Below are 13,227 nucleotides of genomic sequence, written 5' to 3'. Positions count from 1 at the left end.
GTATTCAAGATTGTATTTCTTTTAAGTCAAAAATATCACACCAAATAAAAACTGAGGAAAGAAACAAGTGATAAAAATACAATATAAATAAGGCATTGTGCAAACATATTATCTCTCAGCCTCAGCAGGTGCCATCCCTCGCTTATCTATTGTCAGCCGCTTTGCAAATTGACCTCCAACTCCTTCCATGTTGCCATGTGGGTATTGAGCTCCTGGCTATCCTCATGAACCTTTAGCAAGTGGCTTGCATTTTTCTAGTCCTTTAGTCTTTCCTTATTAAGTCTGTATTATTTTGGAGAAAACATTAAGCGGCAGAAGCAGTGCAAGCTATCATTTCTGTTTAAGTACATCAGCCGTCTTTTATTTTTTTCAACATTGACTAAGACTCTGTTTCAAAAGTCACGTTGACACTCTCCCATCTTTGTTTTTGGGAAATGTGTAACTGCTTTTTAATTTGAACTGGTCCTCTGTGAAGTAGCTCTCATTTCACTTTATCAGTTAGAAGAGATGTCCAGTCAGCAGGTCTATTGGTGCAGCCTTTGTCACTCTGCTGTGCTGAGGTAGAGGGACAGGAGCACCTGATGCTGTGTCACTGGGCTGGTGGTGAAATATGTTAAAAGTGCATCTGAAGAGAGAAGAGAAGTATATGTGACCACTGTACGTTTCATTCTAATGAAAAAACAACAGATGCTTGGTGTGTGCCATACATACGACTAATTTAGACTAATAATGAAAAAATGTGATAAGATTCATTCAACTTTATTGTCATTGCAATGCAATTCAGTCTAATTCTGTATATGTATATATATATATATATATATATATATATATATATATATATATATATATATATATATATACTGATGTAAACTTAACAAACATTAACTGTGACACAATAAACCAAAGGCTTACAACTACCCTATTACAAAGGGGAAAAAACTAATGGAAAACTAATAGCATTTAACTGACATGCTTCACTGGGCGCGGGATGGTTTCAGTCTTTTGGACCTTGTAATTCTGCTACAGTATCAGTAAATCTCTCTCTTGGAGGCCGTCCACACGTACAAAAACGTTTTTGTTTTTTTTTGCGTCCATACGGATCCACTGAAAACGACCGAAAACGCTGTAGTTCATATTCCAGGCCTATAGGTGGCGCTTGACATTCACCAAAAATGGAGAAGAAGAGACGGAGAATGCGCAGAAAGCTTTCACTCTGTATACAAACAGACAGTAGACGGAGAAACCGAACATAACAAGAATCAGATGAAAATGGCTAGTGCAAGGAAACCAGAATCGTTTGTGTGGACTGTTAATGAGGTCGAACTGCTGCTGCGACTCACACTCAACTACAAGGCGAGTAAGTTGCAAGAAAGGCTCAATATCTTCTGTGGCACGAACATGAGCATGTAGTCCGCCATTGTTGTTGTTATGAGATGTCGTGGGGTTCAGAGGTCGAAGGTAAGAGGTCGAGGGGTGGGCGCTGGCGTCATCATTTTGGAAAGCATGCGGATTCGCTGTCCACATGAAAATGGGAGGGCTGCATTATCGGATTTTTCCACCCTGAGACCTGTTTTGAAAAATGTGCGTTTTCAGGCGCTGCGTTTTCAGGATTCATGTGGACGGTCGGCCAAAACTATGCAATACATGTACGTTTTCACAAAAGAGAGTTCTCGTCTAGACGGCCCTTGGTCTTGGGGTCTTGGTGCAGTCAGATTCAGGCATCTCGCCTCTCGATCCGCACCCCCTCACAGAGGACAGGTACAGTGCAACGAGCCAGAACCCAGAAAAAAGGCCTTTCCATTATTTCATAGTCTTTGCTATTAAGTTATGTTGAGTGAAAGAGGTTGAAAGTGTGTGTAAAAGCAAGAAAACAAATCAGACTTTTTCACTCTCTCTGACCCTCTGGAACAGCACCCTGTCTATGTCCCAGGACCTTTTGATTCACAAATGAAACACTGCACTTACCAGACCTTCATCAAACAGTAAGGGTTAGGCAAGAACAATACAGCTTCCTTTCTACTGAAGTACTTTCACTAAAGTGACCCTTGGACCCTACATAACCTGTGGTAATTGTACCTAAACGCCAGATCTGCTTTGTGGTTCCACTGCAGACAGTTTTCTTAAATGTGGGCTGAGATGTTACTGGCTTTGAGCAGTTGAGAAACAGCATGGGAGACTGGCCTTAACCCTTAAACAGCGAATACACAGAAACAACTACTGAAATGTAACATAATTAGTAATTGTCAGCTCAAGTAACATTCACCTATTTCTCCTCAGCTCTGTTCTCTGTGTGTATGAGGAGTCCTGATGAAGCAAAAACGTGTCGGTCTACAATCGGTTGCTGTATATACTACAAGTGTTGCTGGACTGATGTGTGATGAGCCCTGCCCGAGGTAGTCTGACATAGCCAGACCTACGCACACACCTCTGACAGCACTTCGCACTAGGGGTGGGAATTGATAAGTTTTTATCATATCAATGCCATTGTCGATTCTGCCTATCAATTCAATTCCTTATCAATTCTCGTATCGATTCCTGAATAGTTCATTGAGTGGCAAAAAAGGAGTTCTACATAGTCTTCTGCAACAAAAGCAACCATTTTATTTTTTCCCAAAATTATGTCTGCACAAGACTGTGAACATGAACATATTCGACTTAAACATACAACAAAAAACTGTGCATGCTGCTTGCAGTTGCAAGGCGACAGTGCGCTAATGCAGGATATTTAATGTCAACATTACCGTCGTCAACGGAGGTCTCAGTGGAGCGTGTTTGACCAGCAGCAACGCAGGCACCCTAACACGATATTACAGCATTATTAATAATATATTTATTTATATAGCGCCTTTCAGGGTACCCAAGGACACTTAACGAAGTGAAACAAACAAAACAAAGAACAAATGGAGCGCCTGTCAGTCCGCACGGAGGGAATAGCACCGTTCTTGTAAACAGACTTGCGTCTGGAGGTCCCGTCCAACATCGCCGCAGCCGGGGGAGAGCACAGCAGCAGAGGAGAGCGACAAAGGAGCCAGGCGGTGAATAACCCCGAGGTTGTGGTGGAGGGAGGACCAACGGAGCAACGATGGACAGCCCACAGAGTATTGAGTACATCGGTTTGAAAGTTAGCATTGCTAGGCTAACAGCTGATCGACGGCGCTAACAGCTGATGGCGGGGCATACAGCTGATCAGGGGAGAAAGGTGAGTCCATGGAGCCAATTGTTCAGGTGTGCAGCCTTCAGAGTTAGTAGCACAGTCCCAGAGCTTGTAGGGACAACTTGGCGTTCTATCTCTAAAAAAGAAAAAGCAGTTCTGCTACGAATTGAGAGGCAGCGATATTTATGCTAGCTTCTTCTCGCATCCAGGTTGGTTAAGTCAGAAAGCATCATGTTTGGGTCAAATCACTAATCACACATTACTTAACATAAGGTTGTAAGGACCTGCTTGATTTTGTGACGTATATAGCTATTTTTCTGAACAGGACAGGCTTGCATTTTGTCAATTTCCTGTTTGGCTGTGGATACATTTTTGTCGGCACCATAGCGTCACAACCATGCATGATACAGTCACAAAGGTTTACACTAACTGGAACAAGGTCTGTAGGAAGTAGGAAAGGGGCCATTGGCATCCCAGTTTATGCCCCTGGCCACAATTTGTTTCAAGCTACAGATCACTGTAACCCAGTTCCAATCGTGAGCGTCCACTGTAGTGCAGCTGGTATTGTTTTCAATTTGTCTGTCTGTCTATCTGTGGACAGATTTTGTCACAACAATAGCATCACAACCATGCCACATTCATTGTCCTGCAGGCATCGATTGTGGCAGGAACTACTACAGAAGAAATTCTGTGTTGTCTGTCTGTTTGTCTGACTAAGGAAAGATTTTGTTTCTGAAGACAGATGACAGTCATGAAACTCTAAAGGTGTGTAGTTGAGATCAAGATGATGGCCGCGTTCAAAGATGGGTGTGGTCAAATTAATAGTGTAGTAATGACTACTGAGTAGTCATCGGTCAGAAGGTGAACATGTTGATGGGCATATTGTAAGCAAAAAAGCTGTCAAACCAGTGCCAACCTGCTGCCTTATTTGTTTCACAGATGGCTTCTTTGTGTTGTTTTGACATGGAGGTCTGCTGAGTCAGGTAAATAGGTCGGATGTACAGTGGTGCTGGCCGTGGTCCAGAATGACCCACAGAGAGATGAGAGTCTTTCTTTCCGCTGACAAAAGTGTTGAGACTCTTTTTATTCTGGCCTGAAATCTGATAGGACGGTTGAGAGAAGTCCCCAAACATTGGGTCGCTCTGTCTATGTGTCTCAGCTCCACATGTGGAGAGGATGGCTTTGGTCTCAGTTAGGTTTGCAGGACACACCCTGCCAGCAGAACAAACATGAGCACTGTCACTGTGTTTGGCCTCTGAGATGTCTGAAGTAACACAGTGCTGACCAGGCTCTCATGGAGAGACATTAGCATGGTCTGAGCAACCAACAAGTGATGATTTAGAGGTGCAACAGTACGATAATATTAAATATGCCAATATCCCCAAACGAGCAGGTAGGTTTTATAGGATGTGCGTGTTATTAATGAGATGTTTTAGGTCAATAGTATTAATTATATTTATATGTTAAATAAGTGTAAAACCTGTAAAACGATAATGAATGTCTGTAATATACTTAGGAACGTCTCAGTAACAGTGCTGACTTGTGTTTTTAGTGTTTAAGTCTTCTCTGGATTTGGGTGTTGGGTAACATTACTTTTAAAAGTAACTCATTACTGTAAAAGATCGCTGCCATTAAAAAGTAACGTTGTTATGTTACTGCATTATCTACTGAGAAAGAAAAATGTGTTAGAGTACTTTACAGCAATGTTGGACTGGCAATCTGACCCAACATCCCACTGCATTGTTTGGCTGGTCAGACACTTTTGTTCACACTGGTCTGGGTTGCCTCTTCACTGGACCACCTTTGTGCCAATTACTATCGTCAGTTAACCAGGTTAAAAGTTTTAGTTGTAGCAAACTTTATGAAAAAAAGGTTAGCAGCTATATTTACCACTTTCCCTGGTAGATTTGAGTTACAACCTATATTTCGGCAATTTGTATGTTGCTTTCAGCTATAGGAAATGTCCAAAAAATGATTTGTTACAAATAAAAACTGATGTGTAGGCTATCCACCATTTATTTAATTTGGTTTTCTTCCCACAAGTTATGAAGGAAGGCATACTGGGAAATTTGTTTGACCAATGGCCTTGCTTACCCCCTGTTGAGTCAGATAAAAATGTGAAGTAAAGGCTCAGGCTTCCAAATACAAAAAAATCCACCAACTATTTGTCCGAAATGATCCTCAAGTGTTGCAGTGTTGATTTGAAGGAGCACACTGAAGTGGAAAGATTGACATTTAATTTATCATAGGCTGTAGCAGCTATGTCTGGGTTAAAATTAGCTTGAGCTTAAAAGAAAAAAAATTACCTAACTGACTATTTTATACATATTAATACACACTGATACATTTTACAAGCCTCCTCTTCAGTGCTTCATACAATCTGCCATGGATCTGACACTCTGACCATTCCAACCATTCAGAATCACCTGTCATTACAACTAGACTAGCAACAAACAAGTGCTACAGTGCTGAAGCTAGTGGGCTGTGCTATGTACTTTAGAGTCTGCAGGATTGTCTAAAAGGCCCTAAAGTCAAATTTCTGTTTCACATTTATTGATGTAAATATAACAACAAAAATACAACAACAATAATAATAATAATAATAATAATAATAATAATAATAATAATAATAATAAAAACAAAGTAGTAGTATTATTGGTAGTAGTAGTAGTATTTTTATTATTATTATTATTATTATTATTATAATTATAAATTGTTGTTCTACATTAAATGTTGTATGTTGTTGATCTATATTGACTACCTCTGTAGTTTGATCATGCCTGTTTAGTGCATGATAGATAATTAACACAAAATGCATATCTGCATACAAATGATTAAACTTGCATGACATCACATTGTTGGAATAATTCCACAAATTTAAAGCTGTCCTCTCTGCCATCTCACTACACTGAATTAGCAAGCTATGCATGTGCACTGACGTAACTGTTGGCTCACCTTCCGCCTGCACGCTGCCACCTGTTGAGTAGCAGGAGAGAAACAGAAACAGAGCAAATGCTTGAGGGATTTGATCTGATTTTTGTGGTGACACCAATGTCCCTGTGTCTTGGCTGACATTGGCTAATGTTACTAAAGCAAGCTAGCATCTTGGCCAGTGAAGACAGATGGTTTGAAAGAGGTGTAAAGGAATCCATCAATGTCAAACTGGAACTGCCGTCTTTGAAGGTGGCCTAAGACATTACTTATCACCCACCCACAATGCAGCACTGAGTTCTCTCCCCAGACAACTTAACAACCATTCACACCTGGGCTCACCTAGCCCTAACAACCCACATCAAGGCCGGTTGGATCAACGACCCACAAGTGGCCCTAACAACTCTGAAACTCAGAGCTCACAAATGTCCTTAACGACTCTGTAAGGACACTCCCACACAGAGATTAAAAGCCTGCAACTCCCCTCCAGTAAGTGACAACTGAAGAAGCCTTCAGGATGAGAGGTGAAACGTCTTCAAGACACTGAAACAAGTCCAGTTGCCTACGATACAGCACCTATACAGGACAGTATTTTTTTTACAGTAACGGATGACTTTTATGAAGAAGTAACTACATATCGGATTACTTGAATTGCAGAACCACTGCATTATGTTACTCATTGCAGCAAAAAAAATAATCTAAGTACACCAGTTCTCCTGCTAGTGACAGGACATGATGGTAAGTGTCATCAAACCATGATGATACTGTACTGCTGCACTAGTAAACTGTTTCCTGAGGCATCTAATACCACGTTTACACCAAAGTTACCCTAAAGATGCTGTAGAATAGTTGTTTGACTCTTGACATTGCCAGGAGGTGAGTTTGCCTTTCTGTTGTGTTTTTCTCTCTTGTGTGTCACATTCATCATCACAAATGTACCAGAAACACAGGGAACAAAAGAAAGTAGTTAAAGAGCAAGACATCTTGCTTCTCTTCGATGTTTGTTGAGAGTTGCACATGCGCAAGCTGACTGGGCTCTGACCACACACAAGCCACAAGTTAATGTCTTAACTTCAGTCTCTCTTTCAAACTCAGTGCCAACTGAACAATGTCCAAGCACTGATGACAGAAGTGGACAAAATGATTTTAACAGGCTAATGGCCTTAACTTCCACACATGTCATAGCACCCTGCCTGAAAAGGAGAATAAAGTAGCTAAGCCTAGTTTAGCCTAACTTCACATGGCTGTTATGTTTACATTTCATGGCAGGAGTTAGCAGATGATATTAGCAGTTGTTGGTGTGTAGTGTGTGACAGTTAGATCATGTATCAAGACTTGTCTTTTGCTTTGTCATTCATTCTTTCAGAATTTGTGTATGTTTGACCATATTACATAGTATGTCTCTCATCCCTTCCACAAAACTGTGGACAAGCTTTAGAGCAGCTTCAGCAACAGACTCATTCAACCCTGCTGCCTTAAGGAACGGCACAGGAAAGCTTTCCTACCTGGTGGCATCAGAATATCTATCATGATGGTCCTGGATAAGAGCGGTGGCATCCTCTTTCATGGTTACACAAAGGAGACAAAGTAGCTATATATAAACACAAGATAGTTATTATAATAAAAAGTAGTTACTTCACATTATAAGCTCCAGATTGGATAAAACCCAACTGTTTTATATTTTAAGGTGTCATTCAAGTTTAAAACTTAAATAAATCTGACACCTAAAACACTGCATCATATACTGTAATGACTCTGGATGTGTTAGTCGTTGCTGTTGGTTAACAGCGCTATGTACAGCAATGTCCAAAGGATACAGACCACATTTTGTGCAAAGGTGACAGCAGCAATCACAAGCGACAAGAGTGTTGATCAAACAATTAAAAAGAATCCAACAGAAACAAACAATCGAAGTCTGTACAGTGTATGATTACACACAAATAAAAGAAAAGAGGACTGGATTATAGCTGTGTGGAGAGGATTTCTACTGACTGTGACATTATCAGACTTGATAGTCGTGTAGGTGAGTCTGTAGCATCTCAGTTAGTGGTGGATGCATCACTCTTGTTCTTTTTCCCACTTTATGAATCAGGATAAATTTCTGCCTAAGAGCTCACCACGTGCAGTTTTAACTAAGGGAAGACAAACAGCTATTTTCACTGATATGTTCACAGCCATGGGGGGAATGGAGCACAGAAAAGATAAATATACCAGGTGGTGCTCCACTTGAAAATCTCATTATGTTTTAATGGACACAATGCAGGAGAAGGTGGTAAAGAAGACTGGGTGACAAAGAATAGCAACGTCCTTATGTCCTTTCACCTGGAGAGCTGGAAAGCCATGCTGGTAACAAATTTATGAAATCACAAAATACAATGTTTTGCTAAAACGCGAAGATAAATCATGCTATAGTTTTAATTCTGTTAGATTAAGAAATTAGGCACAATAACTAGCTGCCGAATGCAAAGGCAATGGCATAAGTTATGTCTGAGTTGTAGTATGATAATAACATGGCCAATTAACATAAGTATTGAGACTTGCCTTTTCATTATATGACCTCTGTACTTCTGTATTGTGTGTACACTCCACATGTGAATGGTGGTAGAACCTCCTACCCCCACTGTCCTGTTATATTACTTTAACCCTTAGTTTAACACTTAGTTTAAGATGTTCCCCCCAAAGCTGCCCCAGAATCCATGGCCTGTACTGAGTGACAGACAATGCTCATTTAAAACACAAAAGCACGTAGAGTCTTATTCAGACTACAGCTGCCCTCTTTCAGACCTGTATTCTAAAGCCACTCTCTGTTGTCCCCTGCTCAGGTTTTTCCCTACGGAGGGAAATAAAGCTGGGCCCCACTGCATTGCACTTGGTGTGAGGGGAGAGAAGGGCTTGCCTGTTTGAAATAAAGAAGGAAAAACCTCTCCACTGAGAGGACACCTTAGAGGTGCACCTTTTGCTTTGTTCTGGGCAGTTGGCTGGAAAAATGGAAGGCGAAGTAGGAGGGGAAAACATCATGCAGGTGGGCGATTCATCCCTAATGTGTTTATGAAAGATTCTTTGATAAAAGGGTAAAGAACGTCTGCTGATTCCCAGTGAGCTTTTTGGCGTTTCTTCCCCCCAAGTTTCCGATTTAGCACCTTACAGGCAAGCACCTTGTGTGCCTCCAACCACTCCACTTACAAAGCATACATGTGTTTTTTGTTGAAGGTAAGCCAAGCTGATTTACCTTTTTGGCTGAGAATGGGGATTCACTTATCTGTGGGCACATTTAAGAAGATGTGTCTATGCCTGTGTGTGTTTTCCTCATCAGCAACTGCTTGCTACAGACTGGAAGTAAAATTTTGCGATGTGTTTATTGCATGAGTTATGCGTCAGATATTTGCTTCTTTGAGTTTCCCTCATATGACTGTCCCTTGTGGAATTTCAGAATGTGAAGGGCAGAGAATCACTTGTGTTCATGACTTTTTTTCAGTGCAACTCAGTCTTTTACACATTTTTGTGTGGCTGTATTTTCATTCTTGGAAGGGACCAGTGTTCCTGCTGTTAGTTGTATGTTTTCTCAGTTGTACTTAAATGTGAAGCAGACCGCTGCTTAGATATTTCTTGCACAAATATTTTGGCTTCTAAACTATTGTTATTTGACTACTAAATTGACCTATGTGTTTTAATGATAACATTTTTCATATTGCTATATTATTTCTAAGATTATTTAAAGGTGTTATTGACAAAATTCAGCAATTAAATGTGGCATTCCATCTCCCAGCTTACATTGCATTCACGTTACATCACTGCTGTTGTTCTAATCATCTGCCCCCTCAAATGGCTGGCAGTTTTTACACTATAGCTACCATTGAAAATGCTAGCTTACATTGCTAACATTGCTAATGTTAGCTAGCAAACATCGACCAAAGTCAGTAAAGCTAGCTAGCAGTATGCTCGGCGCACACTGTAGAGCTCAGCCATTCTTAGGGTTTTTTTCTCCCCCACAATCTGGCAATCACTGATGAAATACAGATACTATGTCATAATTATGATATGTAGTATACTTTTAGTATTATTAATAGTTATACATCAGTTATTATTATTATTATTACTATTATTATTGTTGTTTGTGTTGTTATTATTATTGTTTAAATGGTAAGGAGTACAGTCTCAACCAGCACATATTGGAAAACATAATAAGATAACTTTTGTTGTGAATTGGTGCTATGCAAATAAAGGCTGATGGATGGATGAATTGATTGATTGATTGATTGATTTATTGATAACAAAGCTGTCATACTGTTGGCTGACAATTCTTCTTAGAAGCTGGAGCCAGCGAACAGAGTTATTTCACAGACATAAACAAAACAATCATTTCGTACCTCACATATTAAGATTATTATTTATTATTAACAATCATAAAAATGTTTTTTACGGCAGAGAAATTATTTTTATTCTGCACCTTTCTGCAAGCTCTGTAACTATGTAAAATCTTGTTTTACTTATTGACAATGTTACATACATGTAAAGAATATGTATATCATGGCAGTCTTCAGTTCCAATGATTTCTAGAACTCTTGATTCTAGAAATTTTTTCTGGTTGGTGATGGAATGAGTGGAACATTTTTTGGTTCAAATCTGAACATTTTGTGTCCTCTGAAAATGTGACCAAATCTGCTGTATATGTAAACTGTTGATATATATATAAATATGTGTGTGTGTGTGTGTGTGTGTGTGTGTGTGTGTGTGAAATCATTCAAGAAAGAAGAGATCTATATATGCAAATACAAATAAGAACTTACACGCTAACAAAAAAAGCAAACACCCATTCCTTTTAAACTTTGTTTTCTTCAAAGGAAAAACAAAGGAGCATACAAAGCAACTGCACAGTAAATTGTTTGAAATGTAGTTACATTAAATGACAGTATGCATTTTTGCTGGGTAGATCAACTACCCTCTACTGTATTTTTATGTAAGATGTGGAATCATTCACTTGTCATCTATAACTGCCATGTTTGAAATGAGGTCTTCCTGATGCTTGGAGTCAATAAAAAAGTTAGTGGGAAAATTACGGAAGGAGGTGTAATTTAGTTTAACAAAGCTTGAACCTGGAAGTATCAAGAAAGATGAGATTTTGGGAGGTTACATTTTTCACACAGTTCACTGGCTACAGAAGACATGTCAGTGTAAAGGTCCTTTAAACTGAAAAAGACCTGACCTCTGCTACAGAGTGAAGGCCATACCAGAGCCAGTAGGGTTAAAAAAGATGTTTGCTGCAAAATTAAGCTGTGAGTCTAAATATCAAGGTGAATCAATGAAAAGACATTACACACTTCAAAAGAAGGTAATATATCACGTTTGGAGTACTCTGACAGTACAGAAATTCCTTGCCGAACAATTTGCACACTGTGGCATCATTCTCTCTACTCCTCTGTCTCCTTACATACACCCTTCTGTTTCTTCAACAAACCTCTAACTTGGATTTTATCAGAAAATAGAACAGAACAGAATTTTTGCATCATATGCTGTAAGATTTTTTTGCTGTTTTTGCCCAACTCAAGCATTTGGCCTTGTCTCCCCTCCTGAGAAGTGGTTTAGAAACTGCTACTCATCCTCTGAGACCACTACAAGACAGTTCTCTTGACAGTGCTTTTTCTAATTTGAGTCTTGCGCTCTTTATTTAGCAATTTCTGTATCTGTGATGAAGTTGCATTTCGGACTCTCATGGAACAAAGCTGGATCTATTATTCTTCTGATGGTGTGGTCACAGTTTGGATACAACAGATCCTTTTAACGTTCCATACACTGCCTCCTTGGTAACTTTTAGTTTAGCCACTTTGACTTGACTTCATATAACAACAAGATATGAAACCTTAAAGCTTTGACAAAACTACTTGAAGACCAAAGAAGAAGGAGTTCTGACTGCCACTGACTTTTCTCTATATCTGAGTATATGCTATCATTAAAGCCAGTAGAGGGAAATACCAAATACTAAGATGTTCTATTATTTATGACATTATAACAATTATCAAAGATTCAACTTTTCATTCATATTGTTAGGGTTATATTTTAAGTAGGTTTTACTAGTGGTCTCAGACTTTCCGACCCTACTTTATATATACCATATATAATATATGTACACAAAGTCACACCAAAAGAATATCTCATATTTTGCTAAACAAAGTAATCATTTAGTTGTAACAAGTGTAACAAAATCTCACACAATCTTTAGTATAAACCCATTTTTGTAGTTTTTATCCTCTGTATATTATTTGTCACCAATACACAAACCTGACAAAACTGAGATGATAGACTAAACAACAAATTTGAACCTTGACAATATTTTTTGTAGGGTTTAACATCCCAAACCTTAACTTCAGCTAATGGAAACATTTGGAAAAATGTAGAAGATATAAACCATCCACCTGTACAGGTGATCAAGATTATTGAAGACTGAAGAGCTATTTTTATTGTGAGAAAAGATTTTGTGGGGAAACATACTGCATACATATCCCACTGTGAATTCAGACTAAAATTAAAATAGTGGAGAGAAGATATAGTGAGCAAATAAACGGGGAGTGATTTCAGATTTCTCAACAAAGCAAGACAACCTTAAATTTGACAGTCAATATTTTCAATCCAACAATAATAATCATACTAATAATGATGACGATAATAATAATACAAATAATCATAATAATAGATTTTTGATTTGTAAATGGATTCTGTATAAACACAACATGTGGCCACTACCTGTCAATAATCTCTCGCAGAAAAGCAGCCCAGTCTCTGTGTTCAGTCTATACTATCAGACTGATAGCACAAATGAGTGACAGACGATCAGCTGCAGCAGAAATCACCCAGACCAAGCAGTCAGGGCATCACCACAGGGAGAATAAGAATGCTTGACTAATTTTGAAAAGGAAGAGGCAAAAGGGAGGGGTCTCTTTTTTTCTTGCGTGAGGCACATTCTCTTTTTCAGTGTATCAGAATACAGGATGCACTGTCTGATTTCTGTTCCCTTGCAACTATCTTGTCTCAATTCAAACCTCTTGTGGTTTATGTGGCTGAGATCCTGTTTCCAGCAGAGACACCTGACCATAAAAAGAGTGTATGTGTCACGTTGCTGAGGAGGCAGCATCTCTTTCATGCAGCTG

This window comes from Sparus aurata, chromosome 5, assembly GCF_900880675.1.
Source record: "Sparus aurata chromosome 5, fSpaAur1.1, whole genome shotgun sequence".
NCBI lineage: Eukaryota > Metazoa > Chordata > Actinopteri > Spariformes > Sparidae > Sparus > Sparus aurata.
Note: the sequence above shows the minus strand (reverse complement) of the source record.